At 34.8% G+C, this 14233-nt stretch overlaps 1 protein-coding gene across 12 annotated transcripts in view; it reads left to right on the top strand.

Annotated features, from left to right (window-relative positions):
* Positions 1–4568: 4568 nt before the first annotated feature.
* Positions 4569–14233, top strand: part of Sox102F (transcription factor Sox102F) — a 37998-nt gene continuing 28333 nt past the window's right edge. For 2 of the 12 annotated variants that reach the window (XR_015270267.1, XM_086826392.1), the window contains exons 1-3: positions 4569–5197; positions 7621–7935; positions 11327–11402. The gene's annotated coding sequence lies outside the window, so the exon portion shown is untranslated. Of the gene's footprint in view, positions 5198–6671; positions 6933–7000; positions 8212–11263; positions 11403–14233 lie in introns of those variants that run through there. The other 10 variants (XR_015270266.1, XM_086826390.1, XM_086826395.1 and 7 more) reach the window with 9 other exon arrangements.

The following is a 14233-nucleotide window of genomic DNA, read 5'->3' as shown; positions in this document are numbered from 1 at the left end:
GAAAAAAGTTCCTCGGCTGAAAGGGAGTACTAAACAAAACAAAATTGGCGTCTTATTTACCATGAAAATGTTTATGAAGTAATAAATAAATTGAGAATAAATAAATAACATAATATACACTAAATAACTATCTTTTTTTTTTTGGGGAAATAACCAATTTTAAAACATTTATTTATGATTTGAGCAAAAAAATCTATCGCATTTTTATACCCTTTCACGGTATTATAATTTCAGTCAGAAGTTTGCACCGCAGTGAAGGAGGCACCTCCGACCATATAAAGTATACATATATATTCTTGATCAGGGTCAACAGCCGATCCGATCTAGCCATGTCCGCTTCAGCTGGATGGGTACATAGATGTGAAAAATCCTGGCAAGGTATTGCTGTGGAAGAAATCATTAAGTGGCTTGAAGGCGTCAGCAAGGTCGATATCGGATTTGCTGCCTGTGACATCGATCCATGTTTACACAAATAGAGTAGAGAAGCTTATTCTTTTCTTATCCTTGTACAAAATTGAGAACAGCATTCCTCAAATCAATAAAAATAGAGCAAACAAATTAAATAAAACATTAACAAGAAAGGAAGCTAACTTCGGCACGCCGAAGTTTAAATACCCTTGCAGATAGAACTTCGATGACTAGGAATCCATACAATATAAATTATATATATTTCGGCACGCCGAAGTTTATATACCCTTGCAGATAGAACTTCGATGACTAGGAATCCATATACAGTCGAGTCCCGATAATTCGAAATGGCAAGGGGATCACTTTTTTTACGAATTAGACGGGAATTCGATTTATCGAGATTTCTATTTAAAGGGGCTCAAAAATGAAAGAGTCGAATAAACGGGGTTTTTACATTTCACATCATGTTTACATATGTATTTAGCTTAATTAAAATTAAACAAACATAATAAATATGTATATGCATTTGTACGTTTTTCAAATTAAAGGAAAATTAAACAAAAATTAATAAACAAAATTAAGCAGAAACATTAAATTATTAAAAACGAAAATTCAAGCTTTAAAATAATTGGTAATTTTTGATTGCTTCGTGTTTTTTTCTTTTATTTTTTCCATTGCGTTTTCTAAACCTATTAGGTTGTCAAACACAGTATTTGGCACATCATGAGTCGAAAAATAATGTTTAAGTTGAGGAATTAATGCTCTGGTTTGTAAATTCTATAAAATTTCTTCTCCGTTCTGGTGCCTGCAAAATTTAACGTCGCTTTAACTACAAAATATTTCGCATCGCATTACGATTTATAAGAGGTTTCGAAACAAAATTACAATTTATAAGAGGTTCAATATTCTTTGCGTTGCGCCAAATACTACGAATTAACGAGGGGACCAAAATGTATGGAATTTTTACGAATTAACGAGTTTTTTTCAAGGGGACAGAATTTTTTACGAATTATCGCGATTTTCGATTTAGCGGGGTACGAATTATCGGGATTCGACTGTATATATATATATTTATCTTAAAAAACAATTAAGTAAAACCAGATTTCATATCATTCACCTATACATATTATATTGCAGTTTTACATTCACAGAATTTCATTTTTGCTCCACATCTAACGATCGTTTGTATGGCACCTATATGATATAGTCGTCCGATTTTCAAAAAATTTGACACAATATTTAAGACTGATATAAAATGGCTATATCTCAAATTTGATGAAAATCTGCTGAAAACTGAAAACGTTATAATTTTTAATTTTATTAGTTTCTCGATCGTTCCTATGGGAGCTATATGATATAGTTGTTCGATTTTTATAAAATTTGTTTATATATACGAGTGAGAGTATATAGAAGACTAACTACAAAGTTTCATTCAGATAGCTTCAAAACTTTGAGACTAGTTTGCGTAGAAACAGACAGACGGACAGACGGACATGGCTAGATCGACTCTGCTGTTGATCCTGATCAAGAATATATATACATAGTTTATATGGTCGGAGGTGACTCCTTCACTGCGTTGCAATCTTCTGACTGAAATTATAATACTCTGCAAGGGTATAAAAATACTCAATATCCAAGATAAAGGATATTTATTCAAGTTTTACCCCAAAGTTTAATTTTTCTTCAAACCTTCAGTTTACCTGAACTGACCTCGGTAAATAGGCTTGTTATGGAAAGATTAAAAAATATGTGGTGAAATTTTAATTTGATTTTAACCGTCAGAGTTCAATAAAACCAAATGAGTTTTTGTTTCATTCGGGCTAATAACTAAAAAGTGAACTGTGAAAATGGGACCAGGTGTGAACCTGCAGAGAAAGAGCAGCTGAACCAGAAGCACGGTATGGAGAGAGCAAAACAACGTTTTCAAGCAGTAAGAGGGAGCGAGAGGCAATTAGACAAAACGGCTGTTCGTCAGTGCCGTTTTCAAGGCCTGTACGGAGACACGAAACTAAAAATACTAGAAAGTTGGATGGCGTTAGGAGATTCCCGACGGCAGTCTTTTAGTATTTGGCATGCGGCTTTACGCGATATATTTTATATTAAAGATACCGCCATGAACAAAAATGTGCGAAAAAATGAATTTAAAAGTTCAGAAGAGCTGTTACAGTTATTATAATTAAATTAGTAAAATATAAATTATTTTGTAGGGAGATGGAAAGGCCAGTAAGGACAATATGGGACAGCTCCACAGCTCGCCTGAGAGATCTCGATGCGCCTGGAACAGATTATTAAAAGCCAGACATTTGCCAAGTATTCTTTACCGAAGAATAAACGGATATTATTAGCAGGCTACCTCCTTAAGGGTATTAAAAAACTAAAATTTAACATTAAAAAAATTATAATAAATTGTTCTAGGTTATAGAAATCTTAAGTGGAAGAATTGGATTTATAAATATATTTTTTTACGCATATCTTCTGCGATTTCCTGGCGATTTCCAAAATCGATGTTTCCAAATTTCCAAAAATACGTTCACCTGCAGTGTGTTAAGCGAAAACGTCAGCCGAAACCACTGCTCCATTTAGGAAGTCTCTTAAATACATTAAACATTTATTAACGATGTTCTCGTAAAACAACGTAAAAATGTGAAGAAGTTTCGTTTCTATCTTTTTGGCCTGGTTCGTGTCCTCACTGTTTTTTACATGGTCGGCAAGGCAGGGCGCATGTCAAACCAACATTAAAAGCTGTATTTTTAGAGTTAATCGTGACTAACATGTGGCAAGCAGTGCCAATAGAGTAGATAACAAACCGGTAACAATTCTGTAAACTGAACATAAAAATGTTGATATAATGTTAAAATTTAAAAAATAAAAAAATTATATATTTTGTACAAAAAGACAATTCTACATTTAGTTTATTTTTATATGTACTTATATTTATTGCAGGCGCCAATAAAATATAAATAATAATTTGTTATGAATCTTAAGCCTTTATCGGTGGGCGTGGCCAAGACAACAACGGGACACGCGATTGGTCATCACCTAACCTGAATTCTATCAATTATTTGGTGCCACTAAGAGACCTCTGCTTTTGGAAGAGAGGCCAAGATTTTCTATAGAATTGTTCTGTGTTACTGTTGTCTCTCTTTAACTGCTAACCAAAAATATACATCGTTTTACAGTGCTTCTATGTAAATGTATGCTTCAGACTGATTCACCAGGTGGTGCTGTATAAAAGGTGGTGCTGTATAAAACGCTCATTTAACTATAATTTAAATATAAGATTAGCGGAAAAACTTTAAGACAAGTGCTGAAAATTTAATTTAAAACTAGTGTGCATTTCCTGCCAAACATTTGCTATTGCGAATCTATCCAGTAGTCACTTCAGCGCCCCCTATGTGATATAATTGTTATTGAACAAAATTAAGAGAAAACGCTGTTTCCACTTCCCTCCTTCGGAATTTGAGCGTTTGAATGATTCAAAAAGCACATCAAAAGAGCATCATACATGTTCGACGAACAAGAGAGAGTCTGTTAATATGGGAAGTGTAAACCATTTTTTGCCTTAAAAATAAATCAAAAAATGTTTATTAAAATAACATATCTGCAAAAAATAAAAAAAGATTGTATGCTCTGCGCTTTTCAGTTGGATAAGTGAGAATTTATCCAATTTGATCAATATAAAAAAAAAACCAATAGGAATAACATAAATTATTTACGAAAATCATACAACTCGGTTTTAACACTTACCTATTTACTTCATACTTACAGTTTTACATTCATAGCGTTGCATATTCTTCTACGCGTAAGATCGTTTCCATGGCAGCTTTATTATATATTGTATATATATTGGACCAATATTTTTGACTGGTTTTCAGGTAGTTACTTACGTCGAGCTTATTTTTAAATAATTTTTATTTAACAAAGTAACCTAGTTTTTTGGTCAAAAATCTGTGTGTGGAAGTTAAACATTTTTGAAACAAATTTTGGAAAAAACAAGACAGGAAGCTAACTTCGGCACACCGAAGTTTGCGTACCCCTCCTTGCGCCTTCCGCCATCCATCGTATGAGGCGGCGTGACGTCACAGCGAACATCGAACAACTGAGAGCTGGAAATATAATATCCAATCCGAGCGTCGACGTCGGCAGCAAAATTGCTCGACAGAACAAATTGTGCCTCTATATAAGTTACTCTTTGAATGATTTAAAATGTCCTGGTGTTCGGGTGCGTGTCGGATGTTTTATGATGATTTTTAAGAAAATTCTGTCCCAACTCGAACATGATAACCGATTAAAGCAAAAAATCGAAAAATATCGTACTCTATTGTTAATCGGTTAAACAAAGTACAATATGATCGCGCCGGAGTTTGAAATAGTGCCATGCACTTGCTATATATGCATACCAATTTTAAATTTAACGATTATAATAGCTCCAAAATATTCTGTATTTCGATAACAACCGAAAATCGATTCGAAGTGACCATGTTTGAACAGGATGTCTAACCCGGACGCTTGAAGCAAGAACCTCTAACAATGAACGTTAGTCCGTGTTAGCCCATGTGACCCCGCAAGATAACGGGAACCTACATAAGAGTGCCATAAAAGTTGATGTAAATAATATGTATTAAACGTAATGATAATGAATTTTTATAAGTAAAGTAGTAAAGCATTTATGCACAACTTCGAAAAACAGTTCTAGTCAAGAACTATGTAAGTGTTACCAAGTACAGGAGCCATCCCCATACCGAACGGCAGCCAAGCAGCCAAGCAGCAAAGCAGCAAAGCAGCAAAGGTTAGTGCCAATATGGTAACCACGGACTGATCTCTCTTGCCACGTTTGAGATTTTTGACCAGTCCCTGGTCTCTGATTCATCGTTGTGCCGGTTGTTGTGTCTGAGCTGAGGCTGCATACAAGCATTGGTCGCGACAGGTGCACTTGCCACGCGAGAATATGACTCTACCGGGCGGAGGGACTCCGGAGGGGGCTGGGAGGCTGAGAATTCGGAACTGGAATTGAAATTCGCGCTGTGCGTACGGCACATGAAGAAATATTTTGGTATTTACAGACCAAAACAAACCGCATGTACATACATGCATAAGAGAGACTACTCACATACACAGTATGTACATTTGTACAATTCCCGATCTTGAAGGATATTATTAAAGGCTTGCAAACGATCGAAAAACAACTAATCCCAAGCGGTATAAACAATCATACGGATATGTGTATTAATATTTTCGGTTTCCAATGATTCTCTCTGTGTACGGGGGGCCAAAACATCTCATCAGTAGCTGCAGGAAAAAATTGGAGTCGGTGCTTGAGTTGGGAGATCGTGTGTATGAGATGGCTCTCAAGACTGGACTGGTTTTGTGAACACACGCACAAGTATGATGTGCGTTGTTGTTGTCCAAACATGTATTGCATATACATATGTATGTACACATACATACATACATGCATACATACATACATATTTAATACATGTGGGTACAATTACAATTGTCTCGTAACTTAATTTTTGGTTAGTATTTTGACTTGGGATTTTAATCTCTTTCCGGTTTCAGACTTGAGACTTGGTGTACGTTCAGCCCCCTAATGATATTGCAACATGCACAAATACAGATACATATGTGTCTTTTGCTGTTTTTCGATTGTCCACTCGGTATGGTTCTATTTACTTCTTGTCATTGGTGTCACTGTGGAACGCCATAAATTCTGGGGACCGCAAGGAGCAGGAACGGTGCCGCATAATAAGGTCCACACGGTTACTTCAAAGAAACAATCAAAGGCAACGAAACAATGATACACTCACACACAAATTTAGCTTTGTCTTCTCCAGCCAAGCTTTTATCGGTCCTGCAAACGGAAGAAAGGAAATGTACTGAGAGGAGCGGCGTTAGGTCGATTCCGTAATTATCGGACAGAATTGTTTATTGAATAGGTGCTGATATTGAACTATACCCGGAATGTACTAGGCAAAATATCAGTGCAATCAACAATGTATCAGTAGTTAACGCGACGCCCGATATATAAATCAATCGTTTAACGTTGCGATATATGATCCGTATTGAAATATCGCTAAGTATCGCCTAATAAATATCTTAGCTTAGTTAAAATATCATTTTTTGAAAGAAAGAACAAATGCATAATACTTTCGGATATTCGTTCGAAAGTATTGATAACGATGTTTTAAAGAAAAATTCTATATATAGTTTGTTTTTAAGCACCAAAGGTCTAATAATAAACTGAATGGCTCTTTGACAAGGTCGTTGCTGTTGCTATTTCAGATACCTGTGCTTTACCTTTTATTTTGTAAATATTGAAAGATTACCACCCAAATACACAGGCATGCAAGAGAAACAACTTTGCTTTAAACTAGAAATAGCTTCACGACGAAGAATGAAGTCATAAAGATTTGGAACCCCAATGTGCGTTACATCCGGTTAAATGTGAAAATGTCGAAACTTTAGCCTGTTCTGCGCCCCAAAATCAACTAGAACCCTGACTGTTCTTCTAACCGATAAAAGTAAGAAATTGGTTTATTTATAGCCAAAAATATGTCAGTTTCCGATATGATTTTTATGTATCCCACAGTTACCTTTCTTAAAAAAATGATGTAAGGAAGAAATTTAACCTAAGCTGAATTTTTAAGCCGCATTTGCACGCACGATCATTAAGATAAACATGATGGGGGTAAGGAGTAAGGAGGCTATGACAGGTTGTTTATCCAGTTCTCTGTCCACCGCGCTAACTCGCGAAAACCTGGCCGATTGAAAAGACAGAAGTGAACAAATGAACAATCTGAATATGTACATATACATACGAGATAAATTAGAGTAAACTAAAACCTCCAAGTACCCTTTCACGGGCTTCCCAGAACCTTACCGATGACATCATTAAAGCAGAACTGTTAATCAAGTTATTAAACAACTAGCAAGTTGTAGTTTTGGTCGATTACACTTCCAAATATTCCTAAAACAGTCTTCCGACTAGATCCGGCTCGACGTTATATATCTATGTGTACTACCAGTAAAAGAACTCTTCCAAAGAAAGAGGGACAATGGTTTTATAGTTAATCTCTTTTCGTGATCAGTACTGCATCCTTTTGCACTGCATATTTGAATTGTATTCTCTTATGGCCCGATATTGAATTATTTTGCATTACTTATTACATATGCATGAATATCCGAGCTTATTAATTATTTCATTTACAGTTTCGAACATCTCTTGCAATCCTTGGCTGTGATCCGACTTTGCATACGTACGTATCTCTGTCTATGGGGGAAAACGCGAACGCAAAAACATGTTTTTGGGGTAATAGTCAAGTCCGAGCCCGAGCAAGTAGCGTCGATCCGCCGGGGACGACATAGTAAGGCGACACAGTCGACGTCTGACCGGAATGCAGGCATGGAAAACTAGTTGTTATTGTCGACGCTGCAATGCTGCGTTTCTTTTTTGGCATCGATGCAGAGGCAACTGAAGGAAAAACAACAACAGCAACAACAACAGCACACTTGAATTAACAACAGGTGAATGCGAATCCAAGAAATCAATAAAAATAAAACAAGAAAGGTGAGCTAGGAGGCGGCTAGGGGGACAAGGCAGTTGCTGCTACTAAGCTAAGGAAACACATCTGCAATCTGCTATCTAGCCGGTTTTTAGCTGTTTGAATTTCTTTGTCTCTTTAAAGAAGAAAACTTTTTTCGATCCAGCTCCGGATCGCTTAACCGAACTGGAGGTTCCGGTTTTTTATACTAAACTCTGTGGACTACACTTGTCCGCCACTTGACTTTTTGTATCACTCGGTACGTATCGAGAAAACTATATAAGATCACCAAAATAATCTAGATCAGCATTATGTTAGTGGTAAATATCCATTGTGTATGTTGTACATGTTTCTCCCTCTGTCCGAATGAACTCTATGGTGTCGAAAACTTTGATGATATATCTACATATATCAAACGTCCTATATAATATATTACTTTTATTGGTATCAAGTATAAATCGTACTATAATAATAATTATACTACTTCCCTTTTAGACCCCTGCAGGGTATTATAATGAACTGAAAATCGATCATTGACCCTCCCTTAATCAACAGTAGAGGCGATGTAGATATGTCCTTCCACGTAAATAGTATATAAAAAAGAAGACAGGAAGCTAACTTCGGCACGCCAAAGTTTGTATATCATTGCAGATTGAAATTTGATCATTGAAAATGAATTAAGGTGTCATTTTCTTGATCAGAATGAACAGACGAGTCGATCTAGCCATGCCCACCTTTCCGGCTGTCCGTTTCTACGCAAACTAGGCTCTCAGTTTTTAAAATCTGAATACTTTATCATATAGCTGCCTCAGAATCGATCGCGAAATTAATACAATTAAAAATTATAACTTTTTAAGTTCTCAACTAATTCTTATAAATTTCGAGTTATGTACATTTTGTTTTATTTTAAAAGTTCGGTTTTAATTTTATATAAATCTAATGACTTTATCATATTGCTGCCATAAAAACAATTTTAAGATATGGAGGAAAATGACAAATTGGGGATTTAAAAATGTGTATATGTATTTTAAGTATAGGTGACTGTAATGAAAGTAGACAGTACTTTGATGATTATGAATCATAAATATATTATTAATGATCTAATTACAATCTGCAAGGGTAAACAAACTTCGGCGTTCTTCCTTTCTTGTTTTCTAATAATTTCGAGATTGTTCATATGAAAGTTGTCAGATTTTCTTGACTACTTTGCAAAGAAACGGACAGACGAACGTGGCTAGATCGTCTCGACTGTTGATGTTGATATAATAGTCAGATTTTCATGAAATTAAAACCGAAATTTTGGAACAATATAAAGCGGGTATACCTCAAATTTAATGAAAATCAGTTGGAAACTGGAACAGTGATTATTTTTAATTTTATTAAATTCCCGATCGTTCCTATGTCCGATTTTCATTTGATCAAAATCCGTTTAAAACTGATTTGATATAGTAGTCCGATCGGGCCCGTTCCGACATGTTAAAAGAAGACTAAATACAAAGCTTCATTCAGATAGCTTCAAAACTGGATAGATCGACCCGGCTGTTGATGCTGATCAAGAATATAAATACATATATACTTTATATGATTGAAGGTGCCTCGTTCACTGCGTTGCAAACTTCTGACTGAAATTATAATACCCTGCAGGGGTATAATAACGAAATCAGCTTTCGTCTTTTTCAATGCACATACACATACATATGTATGTACATAAGTTGTTTTCCAAATAATGTAAGGGTTAAGTACATTGATCAATCGTTAAAGCTCCAGAAGGCGAGCAAATGTCATTGTTTTCATGAAAGATTTTCTTTTTTTGTTTCGTTTGTGAACTCAAATTCAAGGGAAACAATCGCATCGTCTGTTGGAATGAAAAGAGAATGAACGCATTAAAGAATGGATTTCAAACAGAAGATCGGCTTCTGTGCTCGAATCTAATATTTGGCCTGATACTCTTTACTGATCCGTGGCCTATGTATCTGATAAGAAATGCCTTTTCTTAAATTTCTTACATATGGTAAATGACAAGAATACCTGGATAGAAAATCAAGTATATTTCCAATAATATAAATGATCTATATGATCCATAAATGCCAAAATTCGCGATTATTAATCATGGTTTCTAAGAATAGATTAAAGTAATTTTACAAACACAATATTATCTTTTACACTAATACTCTGAAAAGAAAATACAAGAAGACACAAAGAAAAAAATAAAATAACTTCCAGCTCAAGTCAACGACTTCCACTGAGGATTCGTACGTCGCCGAGTGATGTGCTCTCCCAGTATCCGTAACCAAACAAAACAAGGGGAAACCCGCTTTGCCCCGCGTTTTCTGTGCTCTTATGCCATGTTTATGCGCAGACGTCATCTGCAGAAAATATAATATACAATAAAATTCGTTAGTAATTAGTAGTAGTGTTTTCACGTGATCAATATCAGACTAGCATGCATATACAAATGTATTATAGGAGTGATCAATATACATACATGTCTAAAATGTAAGTGTATCAAGGAAGAAAGATAACTTCCGCGCACTAAAGTTTGTATACCCTTTCATTATTAAACATATTTATATTAAAAACATCATCTCATATACTTGATATATTTTCAGTTAAGCATTCCCAGTTTTGCATTTTCCTCTAAACTTAACGATCGTTTCTATAGCAGCTTTGTAAATGATATAGTCGTCTGATTATATTTTTAAACATCACATTGCATTATACTTAGTTCTGAATCGTTTTTATTAAAGCAATATGATATGGTAGCACTAGTTTCCTAAAATCAAAATCAAAATGTTCGACTAGCCTGCATGGCTAGAATGTTTCGGCTGATTAAGCTGCAAACTTCTGATTCAAAATTTAATACCAAGCTATGGTATAAAAATAGTCTATGTGATCTCATATTATTATTATTTATTACATATTCACTTAAATAATACTAATAAAAAAAAATAAATAATAATAATAATTATAATAATAAAAATAACAATAATACAAATCAAAAAAAAAAAAATAATAATAATAATAATAATCATAATAATCATAATAATCATAATAATCATAATAATCATAATAATCATAATAATCATAATAATCATAATAATCATAATAATCATAATAATCATAATAATCATAATAATCATAATAATCATAATAATCATAATAATAATAATAATAAAATTAATAATAATAATAACAAAAATAATAATAATAATAAGAATAATAAAAATAATAATAATAATAAAAAGAATAATAAAAAAAAATAATAATAATAAGAATACTAATAATAATAAGAGTAATAATAATAATAGTAACAATAACGATAATAATAACTCCTTGGATTTCACGGAATCGGGCATCGCATAAACGAATACCAGTGGAGACTCGACTTTAGCCCCGGTCCTGGTCTCAACCTAGTTGCTGAATCGTCACACGCTCGACTCTCTCAGGCAAGTGTAACACATACATAACACACAGATATACATACATACAAATGCGATTGCAAATCATTCCTCGTTTACCAACACATTACAGTCGAGTCTCTTGCTTTTCGATTTCTTTGCTCGGACATTCATTATCATTTTGACAAAAATATAGTAGTTTGGTAATGCACTTACAATGGTAGTTTTAGGTAAAGCTATTCCTTCCGTATGTATGTACGTACAATACCACCTGCAAAGTGTACAACCGTGCTTACAAGTTAAGAGCGATGTGAGGGATTCTTTTAGAAATCCTACACTTCCTCAAGTTACGTCCCATTCTCAAGCATCTATGTACGCACATATGTACGTACGAATGAATGTATGTATGTTTACACAAATAATGGCTAGGCATGTGCCTGGCATATGTGACTCAGATGTTTGGTTTATAAGCTGCATATTACCTTATTGTCAATAGTTTCATAAGTCTTTTGTACTTCCAAGACGTGTGGTCCCTGAGGTTTGCTGTATAAAACTGGAGAGCTTGTGATATTTAACCCCATTATCTTCTGGTTTCCGACTCTCGGTGGTCAATGCTTATTAAAGTCGCAGGACCTATAAGAAACCTCATGCATATTAAATTTATTTATTACTTGAGTGGCTAACCTTTCTTGAAATTCAATAGCAATAAAAATAACCATATGGAGGCAAGGGACAAATGACCCCAAAGAATACTAAATTTGGAATGAAATTGCACACAATAACTTTGGAAGGCTCAAAAAAGCTAAGCAATATCAATAGATAATTTTACAAACGAACCTATTAATAATTCATGACAGTAAGTACATTTTCGTTAAAGCCCTCAAAGTGGAGAATTTGATGGGGAACTGTTAATGCCGTTTCTTAACTCATTTAACTTACTAAACTGTTGAAGGATTACAGGAATTACAAATATTACAATTTAAATGATATATATTTGCGTTAGAAGAAACGAAGTAATGTCTACCATAATGTACCATTCATCAGTAATTCATCGGCCGAGACTACCTTCGTAATTGTATCGTGGACACGTTGATGACAGTGGCCTATTGATGACATGTGGTACTGCAGGGTACTTTCATTACAGTCACAAATACTTATTATGTTTATAGTATGTACTAATTGAATATATCTTAAATTTGATAAAAATACATATGTTGAAAACTGAAAATGTTATAATTTCTTTGTTTTCTAACAAATTTCGGGTCGTTTCTATGGCAGCTAAATGATATAGTGCTCCGATCTGGCCCGTTCTGACTTATATTCTATAGAGAGTACACAGAAAACTACTGCAAAGTTTCACTTAGATAGCTTTTAAAACGGATAGACTGTCAGGGCTAGATCGACCCGGCTGCTGATGCTGATCAAGAATATATAAGTATATACTTTATTCGGTCGAGGACGACTCCTTCACTTTTGACTGAAATTATAATACCTTGCATACCTTATATAAAATAAATGTTTTTTAACACAATTTATGTAAGTAGAGTTTGTGTTGAGAACTTATACAAGAGTTTTTTACTGCTCCCAAAGCTATAGGTTTTTACCTTTTGAGTGGTACTCGCGCTATATAGGATACAAAAACTTGATTCCAAAGCATGCTTGCATTTACTACCAGTAAGAGTATTAAAACTTATAAGTAACACTGCCTTAGTTTGGTCCATAGCCCCCAAAATACTCACAGTTTCCCCTAAGCGGATTAGCAGGCAGCGTAGACTAAGGACAATCTAAAGACGTGTGAGCCCGAGATGATGATGCGTCGGGGTTATGTCCAGCAAATCAGTATGGTATTAGGTCTTAAAAGCTCCTTGAGGAAATATCATAAGCCACGACGAAATTTCATTGCATTTATGTACGTGTTGCTCCAAGTTGATGTAATAATAAGTACATACAACAGATAATGATGGTAAACCAGACGAGACTGACTGACTAATAATAAGGGTGGGTTCTTAGTATTGTGTGGACTTATCCGAAAATGGGGAGCGACAAGTGTAATAATCACCATGTGAGGTTTATTGTCCCTTGACCCCTAAAAGCTTAACATTTTGCCCTGACAAGTTTTAATATGTTCAATCCAAAGTTATTTGTCCCAAAAATATGCGTGTATAGATACATTATGTATATTTTAGCGCTGAAAAATCGATATTCTTCTGTTTGATATATTAAGAGGGGATATCTCCTAAGCTTCACTGGCTTTGCGAATCCACTTTGTGTAATCATACCCAGAATTTATGGAACACTAAAATTTAGCAGGACGGAAGGCAAAAGAAATCGTTGTCAAATGTTGGGCAACACCCGAATAAATACAAAAAATAGATATAAATGTTGTCACAATATTTGGTAGCTCTAGATCTTATCGTGTCTGAGATCTATCACTTTACACGAACGGACGGACGGCGATATCACTTCGACAGATAGTGCTGATCACAGACACACTTGACTAATACTTTACTCGGTACTACGCTGTTTATTTTCCCTGCTCTATTATCTTGGCCCCAACTGTTTAAACGCATGCATTAAAAAGGACAATAATATATTTGTCTTTTCCCGGATGTAAGAAACAAGTATAAATAATACATAAACCTGTCGGACGTCCGTCCGGGACGGTAAATGGAGCAGAGGCTGCATAAGCTGTAGTCCTTTTGTAAGCTCCTGCGGTCGAGTCGGCTTTTGTTTGCGGCTTTTTGACCAAACAAGTGCACCATCAACACAAATACAAAACAAACAATATACTTTTATATTCAAAGCGCATTCAGCAGCAACAAAACCGAGTCATAGAGACACAAAGGCCAGTCATAGCCCTCTCTTTGAACTGCGATTTCTAAG

This window comes from Drosophila serrata, unplaced genomic scaffold (assembly GCF_035046125.1).
Source record: "Drosophila serrata isolate PLE 108 unplaced genomic scaffold, ASM3504612v1 contig_160, whole genome shotgun sequence".
Lineage (NCBI taxonomy): Eukaryota > Metazoa > Arthropoda > Insecta > Diptera > Drosophilidae > Drosophila > Drosophila serrata.
This window is presented reverse-complemented; position numbering and strand designations above follow the sequence as displayed.